Below are 16,790 nucleotides of genomic sequence, written 5' to 3'. Positions count from 1 at the left end.
AAGCACAATCCTTTTGTGAGCCTTGCCTCTTTCAAAACGTGCAAGCTCTCATCCACCCCCTAGTCTCACGTGTAGCTGTGTGTGACCAGGGGAGGCAAGAAGGCCCTTGTAGGGGACTCCAAAGTACATGAAGGCCTAGTGGGGCTGTGCCCTTGGGCCCGGACCGCTCTGGCTGCTGAGAGATGATGAGGAGACACGTCACTTCTCCCTTCCAGATTAGGAATGAGAAAGAATTCCACAGGTGGCTGGTGGACAGTCTTCCAGGAACCATCCCTCCTTCATCTTGTCAGTTCCAAGGGTACCTCTCCCCATGAAAATGACATTATGGACATTCCAGGTCACTGTCAGGATCACCATTATCTTCCTTGCTACACAAGGAGAAGCAGAGGCCCAGGAAAGAGGCCAGGGGCATTGACAGAAAACCCTGGAAGGACATTTAAAGGGATCAGTGTTACCTCCTCCGTGAAGGTCTTCTGGAAACAAAGGGTGAGACACACACCAGATTTGTTGTGTAATGCAACAGTGCACGGGTTTCCAAGGTGGCACTAGTGGTAAAGAACTCACCTGCCAATGCAGGAGACACAGGAGATGCAGGTTCTGTCCCTGGGTCAGGAAGATCCCCTGGAGGAGGGCATGGCAACCCACTCCAGTATTCTTGCCTGGAGAATCCCATCAACAGAGGAGCCTGGTGGGCTACAGTCCAGAGGTTTACAAAGAGTCAGAAATGACTGAACTGACTTAGCATGCACGCACATACCTGACGGTGCAGTTGGGAGTTCTTCTAGGTCAGCCTGCTTACCATCCATGGTATCAGCTGGCCTCAAGGCCAGAGTCATGGCTGTTCAACATCGTAAGTCCAAGGCCACTAACCCTGAGTTCGCCACACCATCAGTCTGCTCCCGCAAGACCAGTAGCATGATCCATAAGGAACCACATGAGCTGTCAAAGCCACAGGAGCCAGCGGTGACGCCAGTCAGGATTATAACGTCCGTGTCCACGCTGGTGAGCTCTGGGCCCAGCTGAACTCTCACCTCAGGGCATCCTGGGTATGGTAGAGAGAGGTGCTCTTCAGTCTTTGGGCCTGTAGTGTGTGAAGGGAGCCTGCCCCAAATCCTCTACATCAGAAGCAAGAACTGAGGGATTAGACACACCTGATCATTCCATCAGGTCCAGAAGAACTTACAGATGGGTCACAGGGGCTCTGAATGGAGCCACACAGGCACCAACAGAAGAGAAATGACTGACGACATTAGCAAGGTTCCCTGCAGTCAACCGTGAACAAACAGAATAATCCTTCCTCCCTGGCTGCTGCTGCTGCTGCTTTGGTCACTCAGTCATGCCCGACTCTTTGCGATCCCATGAACTGTAGCCCACCAGGCTCCTCTGTCCCTAAGATTCTCCAGGCAAGAATACTGGAGTGGGCTGCCATTTCCTACTCCAGGGAATATTCCTGACCCAGAGATTGAATCCACATCTCTTGCATTGGCAGGCAGATTCTTTACCACTGAGCCACCAGGGAATATCCCTTCTTCCCCACACCTCCCTATAGCACAGGAAGAGGAACCGATATAGAGAGAGGGAGGGAGGGAGTTAGAAGGATAGAGTGAGAAAGAGAAAAAAGGGAGGAAGGAAGTTGGCGGGGGGGGAAGGAAGGAGAGAGAGGAAGAGAGAGCGAGAGAATTATAAATGAATACATGGAGCTTTGGAAACAGACACACTGGCTCCCAAGGGCAGGAGGCTGGTTGTAGTTGTACCAATGCAGAAACAGAGTGTCCTGTTGTCAAGTACAGGCGATGACGCCGTAGGTGATTTCTTTCCCATGGGGGATGTCCCGTGGCCCTGCTTCACTGTGATTCACCACTGCAGGTGGATCCAGTGAACAATCAGCCGTGCTTCCCTATGTGTGTCCTGTAAGCTGCTGTCACCCTGGAAAGTTGCTGGCTGTGTCTGGAGCTTGGAAGGAGAAGGAAGAGGGGAAAAGGAGAGGTGGAGGGTGAAGCTGTGGCAACGCTGTTGTGGAGAAAGGGTGATGTGACTGGCCAGCCCCGATAGTCTCAGTGATTCCCACTATGGAGGATGGATGAAGTCTCAGCTCCCTCTAGCTTTAGGGATCTAAGAGGAAAGCATCCTTATAAACAGCACTGCCCCACCGCACCCACAGCCACCACCCTTAGCAAAGCCACTCCCCCACCGTAACTCCCCAGTAGTGGAAACCCCACCCATTCCCCTACCCAGACACACACACACACAACTCTGAGCCTGGCTTTGCTGTCCAGATGCTTCTTTCCTTTAGGTTCAAAAATCCCTCTTTTTCCCCCCCAAAAGGCATTTCCCCAAGGGAAGTGAGGTCAGGACTGGGTGTTTTGCAGGAGGGCTTGAAGTTATACTCACTGATCCTTTGCAGGGTCTCTGATTTTCTGGGGGGCAAGTTTCATGTCCAGGATCAGAAAGCCACTCATACTGACTATCCTCTACAGCAAACTCATGTCAAGGTTGTCACAGACATGCCGGAGCTCAAAGTCAATAGGCATGTAAGTCCCATCCATCATTCCTCAGGTTCAAACATCTACCAGCCTCCCCCTGATTCGGATTAACCCTCAGTCCCCACGAGCTTTTGTGCTTGACTAACTCTCTGCTCCATCTCATCCTGTTAGGAGTGAGCCTGTTCAGCTGGGATGCTTCAGACCAAGAGGACGGACTGCCAGATCCAGTGGGCAGGTAAAAAGTCAGAACTTTACTTTAAAACTCCCTCAACATTCTCAACCTTATCCATAATTAAGAAAATGCAAATGAAAACATCTGAATATCATCTTCCATTGAGAGGGTGGATAAAGACCGTTAATATCCAGTGCTGTGAGGCTATAGGCAAATAAAAATAACCGAACACTGTTGGGGTGGTAGGGAGAGGGGGTGCAAATTAGGATAGATTTCCTGGAAGACACTTTGGCAATACCTACAGAAATTCAAACGACGTCCACTAGTCCACATCTAAGAAGTGAATTTTACATAGATACCTGTACATCTGCACAAAGAAGTAGATACAAGGATTTCATTAAAGCATTGTTTGCAACAAAGTCTTCATATGATTTAAGTGTTCACCTATAGCACATCTATATTTGAAGTGCTGAGTTGCCAAAACCTAAAGTATCATGAGATCCTATATGTACCCAGAAAAGGACACATACTTTATCTATTTGTCTGTCTGTCTATCTATCTACCTATCTTTGATTTACAAGCCAGACAGTTTTTGGAAGGTCACAAAAAAATTGTGGTTTCTCTGGGAACTATACTTGGAAATCTAGGGCATAAAAAAGACTTTCATTTTATCATTCATACTTTTTTTGACTGTGTCCATTCTTTATTTAAAGGTACTACCTCTATAATAAAAAAAGCAGTTATAAATATCTTGATTCCCCTCACACACCATATTGTCATTGCTCCTGCCTGTGAGCCATTTCCTCCACGTGGGCCACAGCAGGTGCTCTCCGTTGCCCTTGCTCTCCCTCCTCTGTGAGTGGCTGCTTTTGCATCACCACGAGATTAGTGTGTATCACTCTACCAAACGCACCGTGATCTCCTGGCCTCACCTGCCTCCCAGATCATTAGCTGCATCTCAGTCGTCACCCTGGCAGAACACTTTCATGCAGACAAGCGTGGCCTGGAACCACACCCCACACCCCAGGGCATGGGATCTGGCTTCTAGAGCAGCTCTCTATGAAGGGGCCAATGGAAAGCAGGAGGTAGGAGAAAGTCAGACAGCCAGCTTTCTCTATCGCCTCTTCCCTTCAAAGGACAGATTTCCCATACAACCTGTCCAGAGAAGTTTTGCCTGGCTGAGCAGGTTTATCTGACGCCTCCTTGTGGGCTGTTGTGAGGCCATGGCCATCGCAATGATAGTGGCCCATCACCATGCGTGCTCCCATCCTTCCCTGCCTGTCTCCCCTTTGCCCTCACTCTCATTGCCCTGGGACTGTACCTCCTAAATAAGCATCAGCACTTCATCCCTGCCCCAGGCTCTCATTTCTAGGAACCTCGGGCAAAGATAACCACTCCAACAATTACTTGTTTCTAGGCCTCTTTGCATTTTTCCTATTTAGGGTACCAGAGAAGACCCAATCTTTGTTGAATAGAGTTCAGCTTGAACTGAAACCTCTTGGATACTGCGGTAGGAAGAATGCTCAGATGGCCTCCAGGAGGCCCAGCTCTTGAACAATTCCCTCCCCCCTCAGGGTGAGGAAGTGGAATATGGGGACTTGTGAATATGCTGCCATATTACTCCCATGATTATGTTACATTATATGACAGAAGAGTTTTGTGGATGTTACTGAAGAAGGTCCCTAATCAACTGACTTTGAGTTAATCAAAAGGGAGATTATACTGCATGGGCCTGATTTAATCAGGTGAGCCCTTAAAAGGGACTCAGCTCTTTCTAAGATCAGAGAGATTTCTCCTGCTGGCCTTGAAGGTGCACACTGCCATGCTGTGGAAGGGCCACGTGGCCGGGGACAGCAGGCAGGCTCTAGGAGCTACGGGATTCAGCCAACAAAAGAGTAGGGGCCTCAGTCCTACAGCCACAGGTAGCGGAATTCTGCCAACAATCTGAGAGAGCTTGGGAGTGGATATCTCCCTAGCTGAGCTTCCGGGTAAGAATTCCTTGATCTCAGCCACGTGAGATTCTGAGCAGAGGATCTACAAGACACTGTGAGGCAATACATCTGTGTTATTTAAGCATTTGTTATGTGTGTGTGTGTGTGTGTGTGTGTGTGTACAAGCTCAGTCACTCAGTCATGTCCTACTCTTTGTGGCCTCATAGAGTATAGCTCGCCAGGCTCCTCTGTCCATGGGATTTTCCAGGCAAGAATACTGGAGTGGGTTGCTATTTTCTCCTCCAGAGAATCTTCCCGACCCAGGAATCAAACCCTCATCTCCTGCATTGGCAGGCGGGTTCTGTACCGCTAGCGCCACCTGGGAAGCCCCAGTTATCTGTTGTACAGTGATTAAATCTAACCCGGATATCCAGAAGTGTGGATTCTTTTCAGACTAAAAAGAGGAGGCACAGAGAGTCAGAGGAAAATGAAATCATACCAGGGGGAACTGGATCGAGGAAAGAGAGGCTGAGGGAAACCAGACCCAGGCATGCTGACAAATTTGTTTCCTAAGCCGGAAATAGCCAGACTCGATAACTACTCTGGATACTAGTAAATTGCTGCTATCTTTGTGTCTTCTGCTCTTATATACAGAAGTAAAATAATGGTGAGGATGACGACAACGATGATGATAGTACAATGGTAACCCCTTAGTTTGCACAGCTCTTTATAGTTTAAAAAAAAAAAAAAAACTGGTACATTTTTTTCCACGTTTGATTCTCCAAGAACTCCAGAGAGAATATTTTCATCTTCATTTTACAAGGGAAGAAAATGAAAACAGAGAGTTAAAGCCTCTCTGTGGTTACATCATTATTAAATGGTTGTCCAGAGCTCAAGGCTCATGGGTGCCTCCAAGGAGGAACATAAAAGAGAAGAAAGAAGAAGGAGCAGCTCTGTTCCTTGGGTCAAGGCCCTGGGAACAAGTCTGAAAGGCAGCCCTACTTAATGCTTACTTAGAGGAATTTTGGCACCTGGGGAAAACGGCATTCCAGAGTTCCCCTCACCCCATACATGTTTTTCTCTAGCCAGTAACAGGTCAACCACACAGACCTTCAGTTTTTTACTCAGTGAAGGATTAGACTGGTCAGCGTCTCTCCCCTCTGGGCATCCCACACTCTCCATTCTGCACCTCCCCTCCCTTTCCTCTTTTTCCTCCTCCTCTTCTCCTATTGAAACATACCTGTTCTGATTCCCAGTCTCTGCCCACTAAGAATATCATCGCCATATGGAGGTGTGAATGAATAATGATGATTGTACATGCCTGTCTCCAAGCCAAGAGAAAGTGTGCATTTTAAGAGGGCTTTCCCACAGCTCTAATCCAAAAAAAGGGATTGTAATTATGTGGATTTGGGGCCTTGAAATATAAGTAAGCTGCCTACTCTGCAAGAAAGCCTAGCATCTCACAAGAAGGTTCTGTTTATGGGATTAGCCTTTTTCTCCCCCAAATGACTATCTTATCAGTCACAAAGGTAATTATTTGTTGTTATTCCTAGGGGAAAAAAATAGGTGGAGCTCGCCTTATTATCAGACTAGGGTTACATCAGAAATGAGAAAACTCTTTAAAAAGCGTGCTGTTGCTGTTCAGCCTTAAAGTTGTGTCTGACTCTTTGCAACCCCATGGACTGCAGCACTCTCCCTGTCCTTCATTATCTCCTGGAGTTTGCTCAAACTTATGTCCATTGAGCTGGTGATGCCATCCAACCATCTCATCCTCTGCTGCCCCTTTCTCCTGCTGCCTTCAATCTTTCCCAGCATCAGGGTTTTCCCCAATGAATCAGCTCTTCTCATCACATGGCCAATATACTGGAGCTGCAGCTTCAGCATCAGTCCTTCCAATGAGTATTCAGGGTTGATTTCCTTTAGGCTTGACTGATATGTACTCCTTGCAGTCCAAGGAATTCTCAAGAGTCTTCTCCAGCACTACAATTTTAAATCATTTAAAAAAAGGCTTTGTGCCATTATTTTCCATGAGATCTTGAGCAAAAAATTCATGTCTAACATTCACCCATACCCATCTCTTCCCACTTCCAGACAACTCTTCTCGGCTCCCTTGCAGGTCTGTGAGCTCTGTGACTATGTCACAATGGAACCTGAGTAGACTGTATATCATCATCAGACATGATTACCTGGTCTCTCTCTTGCCCCGCTTTGAGGACCAAAGAGCTGGCTTCATGTTCCAGATGATGAACGTACAGGAAGATGGAGCCATCATCATCCTGGATCTTTGAGGACCACATGGAAGACAGTTGCCCTGAAGAGTCTCTCAGGCCCCTTTTACTTTGTGTGGGTAAGAAGTAAACTGCTGTTGTGTTTGGGTACCGAGACTGGGGGCTGCTTGTTATTAAAGCATAACTAGCTTATCCTAATTAATACATCTAACTTCACTGAGCCTGCCTTCTCTTTGATGATATGGAGAAAATCTGCCAGCCTTCATCCTAGGGTAGCCACAAGGAACAGAAACCATAGAAACTGCTTTGCAAACATGAACCAGTATCAGGTTAGATCAGAGAAGGGAGGTTTTGTTGACCCTTGGTTCTGGTCTTCCATGTGAGCAGGGATGGCCCTGGTGCAGGAGGCAGGAAGAGCTGGACGGTGGACATTCTCATGAAATGAGGTCCTGCTTAAGAGCAGCAAAAGCCCAGCAGTCTCAGAAAACAGCAACACATGTTCCTTTTAGTGCTCAGCTCCACAGCTGCCTGGGTTTTCCAGGTGGTTCAGTGGTAAAGAATCTACCTGCCAATGCAGGAGATGCAAGAGATGCAGTTTCGATCCCTGGGTTGGGAAGATCCCTTAGGAAATGGCAACCCACTCCAGTATTCTTGCCTGGAAAATTCCATGGTCAGAAGAGTCTGGCAGGCTATAGTCCACGAGGGCACGAAGAGTCAGACACGACTGAGTACACACCACAGCTGTCCACAGTTATTTTGCATAATTGGGCTCTAAGCTCCGGTTTCATTGGGAGGTGACGGTCCAGAGCAATGGGAAATTAATCTCAGCTGCTTCTATTTCCTCAACAGTCAGAGCAGAAACACTCACACTCAGATTCCTTATGCTAACAGAACCCACCCCTTCCCCAGGGCTCCACCGGGCACAAAGTACTAGCCAGAGACTATTTCCCAGCCCCTTGTAGGGTTAGGTGTGACAGTGTGATCTTGTATTTTCAAAGGAAAGTGTGCAGAAGTGATGAGTGCAGCTTCTGCATCGCTTGCTCTAAGGAAGAGCCTTTAAGCTCAGCTTCTCTTTCCAGTCCGCACGTGTTAGAAAGCAAATGTGCCAGCCTCACAGCTCCAACCACGCAAATGAGCACAATGCCCAGGGGAGAGTTGAGCCACAAGATGGAAGGAACCTGGGTCTGAACATTCTGTCAATCACAGTGGTCCCACCAGCCTGAACCAACTAGACTGTTATGTGAGAGTAAAACACACTTTCCTCTCATTTAAGCCACTCTCTCAGGACTCTGTAACAGCAACTTCACCTTTATCCTGACATACTGGGTGAAAAGAGGCTGCAGTGAATGCTTTAGTTGATTTCACACATGCTTTCCAAGAACCCATAGGGCCAATTGCAACAGAAGCAATCTTTCCTGTTTATGGAAACTGGCTAAACATTGCTTCTTCCCTGAGAAGGAAAGCCAGGTTCTTCTCCTAGGCAGGCAGGCTGGGGGCTCTGAAGAGTCTAGTGATCTGTTGCCCCCATCATCTAACACTCCTCTTTCCCTATTAATCCAAGGAAACTGTATCTCCAGCTTGGCTGCCACATTCTTAACAAAGTGGACAGAGTCTATGATGGGACTGTCAAAGGAGTAAAGTCTTAGATCAGAGGAGCTGCCATGGAAAAGGCCCAGCTGACACAGGCTGACACAGGCCCCCTGGTATCCCTGCCCAGGGGTGATAGATGGGATCGGGTAAGAGACTTGGGGAGGATGTGAGTAATGTATAACTTGTTTGTAAATTTCAGTGAAATTGAAAACATTTTTCATGTAAATAGAGATATTTTAGGTACAGATACAAACATATGCCCTTTGTCTTGATGCACAGCCCACCATTTCTTGCTTCCTAATGGCCTCCATCTCCTCTCTGTCAGTCTTATCTATCAGTCTTGTCAGGCCCAGAACAAATGCTACCTCTTTCCCCTGAAAAACCTGCATGTTGTCCACACCCAGATCAATTTCTCCCTTCTCCAAACTGGTAAAGCATTTTTATCTGTGTTTCCTTGGGGACCCTTGGAACTCTGTGCCTTGTAGATGAGTTGGTGAAAACACATAATGAAGGCTTGCAGAGTGGCTGGAGAGAGGTCCTTTTAATGAGAGCATCTAACATCTGTCTCTGGCTTTCTGCTAAAGGACTCAAATATATGCTCACTTGATTTTTTAAAATTAACTTTTTTATTTTTTTGGCTGCACTGCGCAGCATGTAGGATCATAATTTCCCGACCAGGGATCAAACCCATGCCCCCTGCATTAGAGGCATGGCATCTTAACCACTGGACCACCAGGTAAGTCCTTCTCACTTGATTTTTATGTCAATCCTAGACAGTGAAAGTGAAGTCGCTCAGTCGTGTCCAACTCTTTGCGACCCCATGGACTGTAGCCTACCAGGCTCCTCAGTCCATGGGATTGTCCAGGCAAGAGTACTAGAGTGGGTTGCCATTTCCTTCTCCAGGAGATCTTCCCAACCCAGGGATGGAACCCAGGTCTCCCACATTGCAGGCAGACGCTTTACCATCTGAGCCACCAGGGAAGTCAATCCTAGAGTCAGGTACTATTGTTACCTCCACTTGAAGGATGAGGAAACTAGCACCAAGAGGTTAAGGAACCCATGGTCACCAAGCTAACAACTGGTGGAGAAGAGATTCCAGCCCAGGAAGCTGCAGTAGAGAGCTGACAGTTATGGTCATTGCATACCACTGCCCTCATTCATGAGAGGGACAAGCAGATACCCAAGAAGCTGGGCACAAGGAAAGTGTTCATGACAGAGGAGGTGCTGCAGACAGGAACAGGCACCCCTGTGTTCAGAAGCCCCTTGGGCTTGTGTGTGGAGCCATCACATAACAGCAGGCTTGAGTTTTGAGCTACTCAGCTGAGACAGCAAAACAATTCTGCCAATTAAGCCAAACATCTGGTCAATGTAGTGAAAAATCAATCACGAGGGGTCTGGCCACAGACCCAGGGCTCCTCCCAGGTCCCAGGTGATGGAAGCGAGGCTTCCCTAGTTCCCAGACCCTAGTTCGCATGCTCCCCTTTGATTGACTGGGGAGATTCACACCTAATGCAGACCTAAGGACATCAGGAGAGCAAAGGAGGGACAAATCCTGTGGGCTCTAAAAAGTGCTTCAGAATGGAGAGCCGCATTCACCGCAGATCCAAAAAGCACATTCCCAAGCCGGGTGGTAAATTCTGTACTGCCTGCTGTAGAAATGCAAATTGCCATAATAAATGCCGATTATCCCAATTACCTCTAATTGTCTGGCTTGTGTAGCAAGAGCATTACCATAGGAGAGACCAATAAGGGACCCGGTGTATTTAGCAGAATATCCTATCCTGGGAGTTGGGTTACAAATGAAGTAGGTGAGCTGGGCCAGGAAGCCCCCTCTGCGGTCCCTGGGAGGGATGTCGCAGAAAGACACGGGGGCTTCACAGTCTCCCAGCTGCTTGGGGACAGCACTGATGCAGTGACATCTTTATGCAATGGTCATTAAATGCTATTTTAAAAATTGGCCGTGTGCTGGAGAGATAAGGGCAGAGAATATATGCTTGTTCTCCATGCTTCCTTCCTTCTGGCCAGCTGGGTCTGCGGAACAGCTAGGGGGGGAAGGGCGGCTATCGGATGGAACATGACATTATTTTCCATCATTGTAATGTAACATTTGATTCATCCATTTATTTAATCAACCAGCTGGGGCAAGTATACACTATATACCCAGCATCTGGAAACACAGAATTTTAGAGCCAAAAGTGACATTAGAAACTGTTGCCCACTCTGTACACAACCATCATACCAGGTGATTTCGTCCCTTCCAGTAGCAAATAATTTCTTGAGTTTCTGTCATGTGCCAGGCATTGTTGTAGGTACCAAGGACAGACACAGCAGTGAATAAATGAGACAAAACAGAGGAGAGACAGGGAATAAACGAGTTAAACAAAATAGAGAGAATACTAGAAGGCAGTAAGTGTTGAGAAAAAACAAGCAATGGAGAGGATGGAGATTACTGATGACCGGACTTGAGGTTGAAATGCAATGTAATCAGGTTGACATGAAAGAAGATGACATAAAACCTGAAACTGTAGCAGAAATGATAGACTGGCCCTGCCACGAAAAACACACATGCTTTCAGTCAATAACTGAATAAACCAGAGCAAATGTGGTACAAGACAGAAAAATGTGGTCCCCAGTTATCGACAAGTACATTGGCTAAGGTCTTGTGTGTAGTTGTGTACGCTCATTTATTATTAGCTTAGGTAACATCACAAGGCTTGCTGGGACCTCTTAATTCTCTTACAGTATTGATTAAAGGCATAATAAATGCAAAATGCACGATTTGCATGCACCCTTGTGAAATTAAAACCTTTCCGTTCACTGATAGAGCAATAATTACTACAAGGAACTAAGGGCACCTCAGCTAAACCAAGCAATGATTTCATTTGCCCACGAAGAGGAAAACAGGACCTCAGCAAGTAATCTTCACCTTGGTTGGGTCCAAGGACAGAAGCTTTGTGGGGTCAGATGATGGAGGAGGCTCCAAAGATGACTGGATTATGAGGGAAGCTATTTAACTGCTTTCATACTCTCTTGCTCAATTCAGGTACAACCATGGGGCTTTGCTTGAAGATGCCTTCTCCAAAGATATGTGGACACCCCTCCAGGTGCCCTCAGTACCTGATTCACAGCCTCCCTGCCCTAAGCCCTCTCAGTCTGGAAAAAGCCCCAACACCACATTCCTCACTTCCCTCTTCCATCCCAAACTTTTTTGCTGACATCCTGGTAAAGCAGTTCCAACTCATCAATGGGGCCACAGTGCATACAAGCTCAGGGATATCTCACAAGTGACAGCACTTGACAGCTTATAAAGTTTTTTGTGTCCGTTATTTTATCGAGTCCTCACAAAAATCCTACATCGCTGTTTAAGGAGAAGGGCACCCAGGTTCAGAGGAAGAGTCTAACTAAGGTAACAAGGAATGGAAGCCAGGCCTCTCTGGTCACAATGCACATGGCCACTATTACCTCCTCATGACCAGTTGCTTCCAGAGTCCACGGTGCCCTTCTTTGTGGCTGGGCATATGGCTTCTAGAAAGAAAACATTTCCCAGCCCTTCCTGCAACTAGGTATGGCCATGTGACTGAGTTCTGGCCATGGAGTTGTAAGTGGTAGAGGTAAATGCAACTTATCACAAGTGTCCTAATGATACAAATGAACTTATTTACAAAATAGATACAGACTCACAGACTTAGACAATGAATTTATGGTTGCCAGTGGGGAAGGATGCAGAAAAGGGACAATTAGGGAGCTTGGGACTGACACTTCTATATTTAAAATGGGTAACCAATGAGGTCCACTGTTTAGCACAGGGAACTCTGCTCAATCTTATGTGGCAGCCTGAATGGGAGGGGAGTTTGGGGAGAATAGATACATACACATGTATGGCTGAGTCCCTTTGCTGTCCACCTGAAACTCTCCCAACATGGTTAATCAGCTATACTCCAATACAAAATAAAAAGCTAAAAAAAAGAAGTGTCCTTACAGGAAGGTGTGATATACTCTTATTAGAATATAATTCAGTCTTCATCCTGGTCTGGGCCCAGAGCTCCTAAAATCCTTTATAATTTCCTGTGATGAGAGTCATAAAGGCATCTTCTGCTATGTTAATGGTACTTTTGGAAAACACCTAAGGATGGAGTCTGGTTGCTGGGGGAGTCAACCATTTGGTTAGAGTTTGAACCTTCAGTCATACCCTCCTGACCTCTTGGGAGGGGAGTGATGCTGAATCAGTCACTGGTAGCCAAAGATGAATCAACCATGCATGTATGACGAGTCCTCAGTGAGAAGGCTCTGGAGAACGTCCAGGTTGGTGAACACCTCGTACAGGACATGGAAGTGTTCTCTGCCCCTTCCCACACATCTTGCCCTGTGCATCTCTTACAATGGCTGTTCCTGAGTAATGTATATATTTCTATAAGAAACTGGTGAGCTAGTAAGTAAAATGTCTCTCTGAGTTCTGTGAGCTGCTCTAGCAAATTAATGAAACCCAAGGAGAGGACTGTGGGGAACTTCTAATCAATAGTCAGTTGCTCAGAAGCATAGGAGACAAAACTGGACTTAAAACTGGTGTCTGAAGTGGAGAACAGTCTTGCAGGACTGAGCCCTTAAGCTGTGGGATTCTGATACTATTAATATCTCCAAGTAGATTGTGTCAGAATTGACTTGTAGGACACACAGCTGACTCTGGAGAATTTTGGGGTGGAAAAAGAACACACGTTGGAATTAGTGTCAGAATCATAGAAAGTTTGGGTGGGTCCTTCTCCTTCCTGGTACCTGGAATGTAGATGTGATTGCTGGAGCTGCAGTGGCCATTTTGGGCCAAGAGGTGAGTTTGGAAACAGAGGCCATAGTTATCAGGGAAACAAGGTAGAAGGAGGCCCAGCTGCCTAGCTGGGCTTTTAGGTAAAATGGAATAAACTTCTATTGTCCAGTTTGGATTTTCTGTAAGTCAAAGTCACACTTTATCCTAAATAATGTTTCATCTATAAACACAGCTGGCTTTATAACACAGACATAGTCTTTCTACCTCTGCAACCAGAATCATAATCTGAAGGCTCTTCTTCTCTCCCCTGGACCACTGCAATAGCTCCCTGCTTCTAGGCTTGCTATTTCATACACCAGGGAGGGACAGAGGCACCTACCAAGTATGCCCATCTGGCTATATCTCTTACTGTCTCAAAACCTTAAATGGTTTCCCCTTTGCTACAAGATGGTGCTCAAACCTCTTCTGGTGGGAGAGAATGCTCCATGACCACACCCCTGCCTAGCTCTACAGAGGAGTTCCTACAGTCCCCCGCCCAGTGTTGTAAGCCAGGCTGCTTACTCCACTCCATCTTCTCTGCATGCATCATACCATTGCTTTCCCAGGTCTGTTTGTTCATGCCATCTCCTCCGTCAGAAACAGTGACCTGCCCCTGTGATCTGGCCAACTCCTAAATGTCCTTCGGTGTGAACTCAGGCTTTAGCACTGCAGGATACCGTCTCTGATCTACCCCTTATCCCCCATCCAGACCATGTAACTCTGGCTCAGGCCTATACTAAACAGACCATACTACATTATAACCATCTTCTTTGTGTCTCCCCTTCACAGAGTAGGGACTGGCATCAATTTCATCATTCTCTCACTGGAACTTGGTAACGACCTGGCCAAATCAGACATTCAGATTTTTGATGAATAAATAGATGAATTAACTGTACCATACTCTGTTGATGAGTGAACCATATCACCTCAGGACCATTCCCATGCTTGTTGATGGCTTCATACTCCAAGCATCTGGGACTCTAAAAGCTTTCTCTGGCCACAGGAGTTCCCTGAGCTAGGACAGACAGGCCAGAAATGCTGAGAAATTACTTTCCCCTGAAACCAGGCTTGGATGGGGGTGGATAAATACTCTCTCACTCCTTGTGTGGAACAACTCTGAGGTGTGATCTGTAAAAATTCCTTTGGTGGGCTCCTCAAAGATGTCACATCCTAACCCTGTGTATATGTTAGGCTATGTGGCAAATGGGGAATTAAGATTACAGATGTAATTAAGGTTGCTAATCAGCTGACCTTAAAATAGAGGTAATCATGGAATATCTTGGTAGGTCCAATGCAATCAAAAAGATCCTTAAATGTGGAAGAGGGAGGCAGAAGAGGAGGTCAGAGTGGTGCAGTATGAAAAACTGTGGCCACCTCTGAAGGATGAGGCCATGAGCCAATGAATGTGGGCAGCCTCTAGAATCTGGAAAGGGCCAAGAAGAGGATTCTGCCCATGAGCCTTCAGAAGGGCAGCATTGCCAAGACCTTGGTTTCAGCCCCGTGTGAACAAGTGTGGAGTTCTGCACTATAGAACTATAAGATAATACATTTGTCCTTTTAAGCCACTAAGTGTATGGTATTTGTTACAGCAGCTACAGAAAACTAATACACTCCTAGAGCTCCCCAGTGGGACTGAGTTCCAGTTGTTCAAACCAGTAATTTGCTCATTAACACACCTCACATTGGCTTCCTGCCTTTCCTGATCTCATGTCCCCATTTCTCTGCTAATGCTTCCTGAGTTCATCCCCAATAGATTGAGGGTAATCTATTTACCCTCAAATCCTTGCCTTGGTTTGCATCTGGGGGACACAACAGAAGGCATTAGTTAATTGGAATAACTAGAGTATTACTTGAACAATAAGGCCTGGGCTCTCCTGACGCAGAATTTGAACCAGGTCTGATACCCAATAGCTTCAGGAACTTTGGGGGGATTAAGTTCCCAGGATGATCACATTTATGGGAACTTGGAGACCTAAGAGATATACCGCAGTGACCAGGGGTGAGGGGAAGCCCAGTAGGAGCTCAAAAGGAGAGGTGGGCTGGAGGGGGTGGAACAGAGAGGGGAAAGGGCAGGTGGAGCAGCAGGGGGCTCAGAAGGGCCACCCAGAGAAGGGAGGCAGTGACTTCCCACTCACCCTCTGCTTTTTTCAGAAAGGTGCCTGTAGGAAATAAGAGGCTTTAGCCTGGAGAAGAGGTTGGGGAGGGACAGTAGCTGGAGAATAGGGTGGTGGTGGTGATGTGCAGTGCCCTAAAAAACCCAGTTTATGGAAAGGAGAGAGTGGAGCCACAGAAGAAGTCAGGTTCCAGCTGTGAGCTGGGCACTGTCTCTCGAGCCATAAAGCACATCCTTTGAGTGTGGAATTTCTCTGCAAAGGATCCAGGAACTAGAATAAATGGGATGACCTTTGCAGACCCATTCAAATCTGAGTTTGGAGCTTTTATGACCTTAAAACCGCCCCAGGGAACAGACAGCATGGCCAAAGAGAGGGATAATCAGGAGAACCTATAAATGCACTAAGCAAAGGTCTTCCTGGCACAACCGCCACCTGCTCTGAGGCAGCAGTCCCCAGCATTCTTGACACCAGGGACTGGTTTCGTGGAAGACAATTTTTCCATGGACAGTGGTGGTGAGGTGGGGAATGGTTTCCAGATGATTCAAGAACAGTACTTTTATTGTTCACTTTATTTTTATTATTATTATTACATCAGCTCCACTTCAGATCATCAGGGATTAGATCCCAGAAGTTGGGGACCCCTGCTCTAGGGGAAGGGCCAGAAGGCAGAAGCAGAGCTCTGGCCTGGAGAGCTCCCAGTCTGAGGACAGAGACCCAGCCCCATCTTTAAGGAGACCCTGATATAATCAGCGGGTGGGGGATCAGGACACCCACCTGGAAGACATCCATTGGCCACACACCCAACAAAGCTTTGGAAGAGTGGGTGTCTTCACTATGATGTGATGTGAACAGAAAGGAGAGGACCCCACTCAAGCTCCTATCAGGATCACTCCTCCTAGAGGGTAAGCCACAGGGTCTTGGGCTGGGCACAGCATGAGATTTACAGAGAGAACATGCTCTGACCTACTTCTGCTTCTCTGTGTGCCGTGCTGTCATATTCAGCACCATGGACTGTAGCCCGCCGGGTTCCTCTGTCCATGGGATTCTCCAGGCAAGAATACTGAAGTGAGTTGCCATTCCCTCCTCCAGCGGGTATTCTCAACCCAGGGATCAACCCAACAGGATCAACCCACCTGTTGGCAGGTGGGTTCTTTACCTCTAGCGCCACCTGGGAAGCCCTCTGCCACTCAGATCACCCCAGACAAGCTACTCCTCTCTCCACCTTAACTTTCTCACTGGCAAAATGAAGACAACATATGTTTTACTTATCTCAGTAGCTGGAAATTTGAATGAGATGCATGGTCCAAACATGAGGCCCTTTCCCCTTCCCCTCTGCCTGCCTCCCAGGTCCCTGATGTCCTTTCTTTGACATCAGTTGGTGGCCAGAGGGGAAGAGCTTCCTTCAGATCCCATCTCAGGGCAGGCCCAGCTGCCCATGTTCAAAGAGACTGCACTCAGCCTGCAGACACTGTAG

The 16,790-nt window shown here is 47.1% G+C and overlaps 1 protein-coding gene across 2 annotated transcripts in view; it reads right to left on the bottom strand.

Annotated features, from left to right (window-relative positions):
* LRFN2 (leucine rich repeat and fibronectin type III domain containing 2) overlaps nt 1-16,790 on the bottom strand; it is a 202,992-nt gene that overhangs the window by 66,002 nt on the left and 120,200 nt on the right. The window lies entirely within an intron of this gene.

Source organism: Bos mutus, chromosome 23 (assembly GCF_027580195.1).
Source record: "Bos mutus isolate GX-2022 chromosome 23, NWIPB_WYAK_1.1, whole genome shotgun sequence".
Classification (NCBI taxonomy): Eukaryota; Metazoa; Chordata; class Mammalia; order Artiodactyla; family Bovidae; genus Bos; species Bos mutus.
This window is presented reverse-complemented; position numbering and strand designations above follow the sequence as displayed.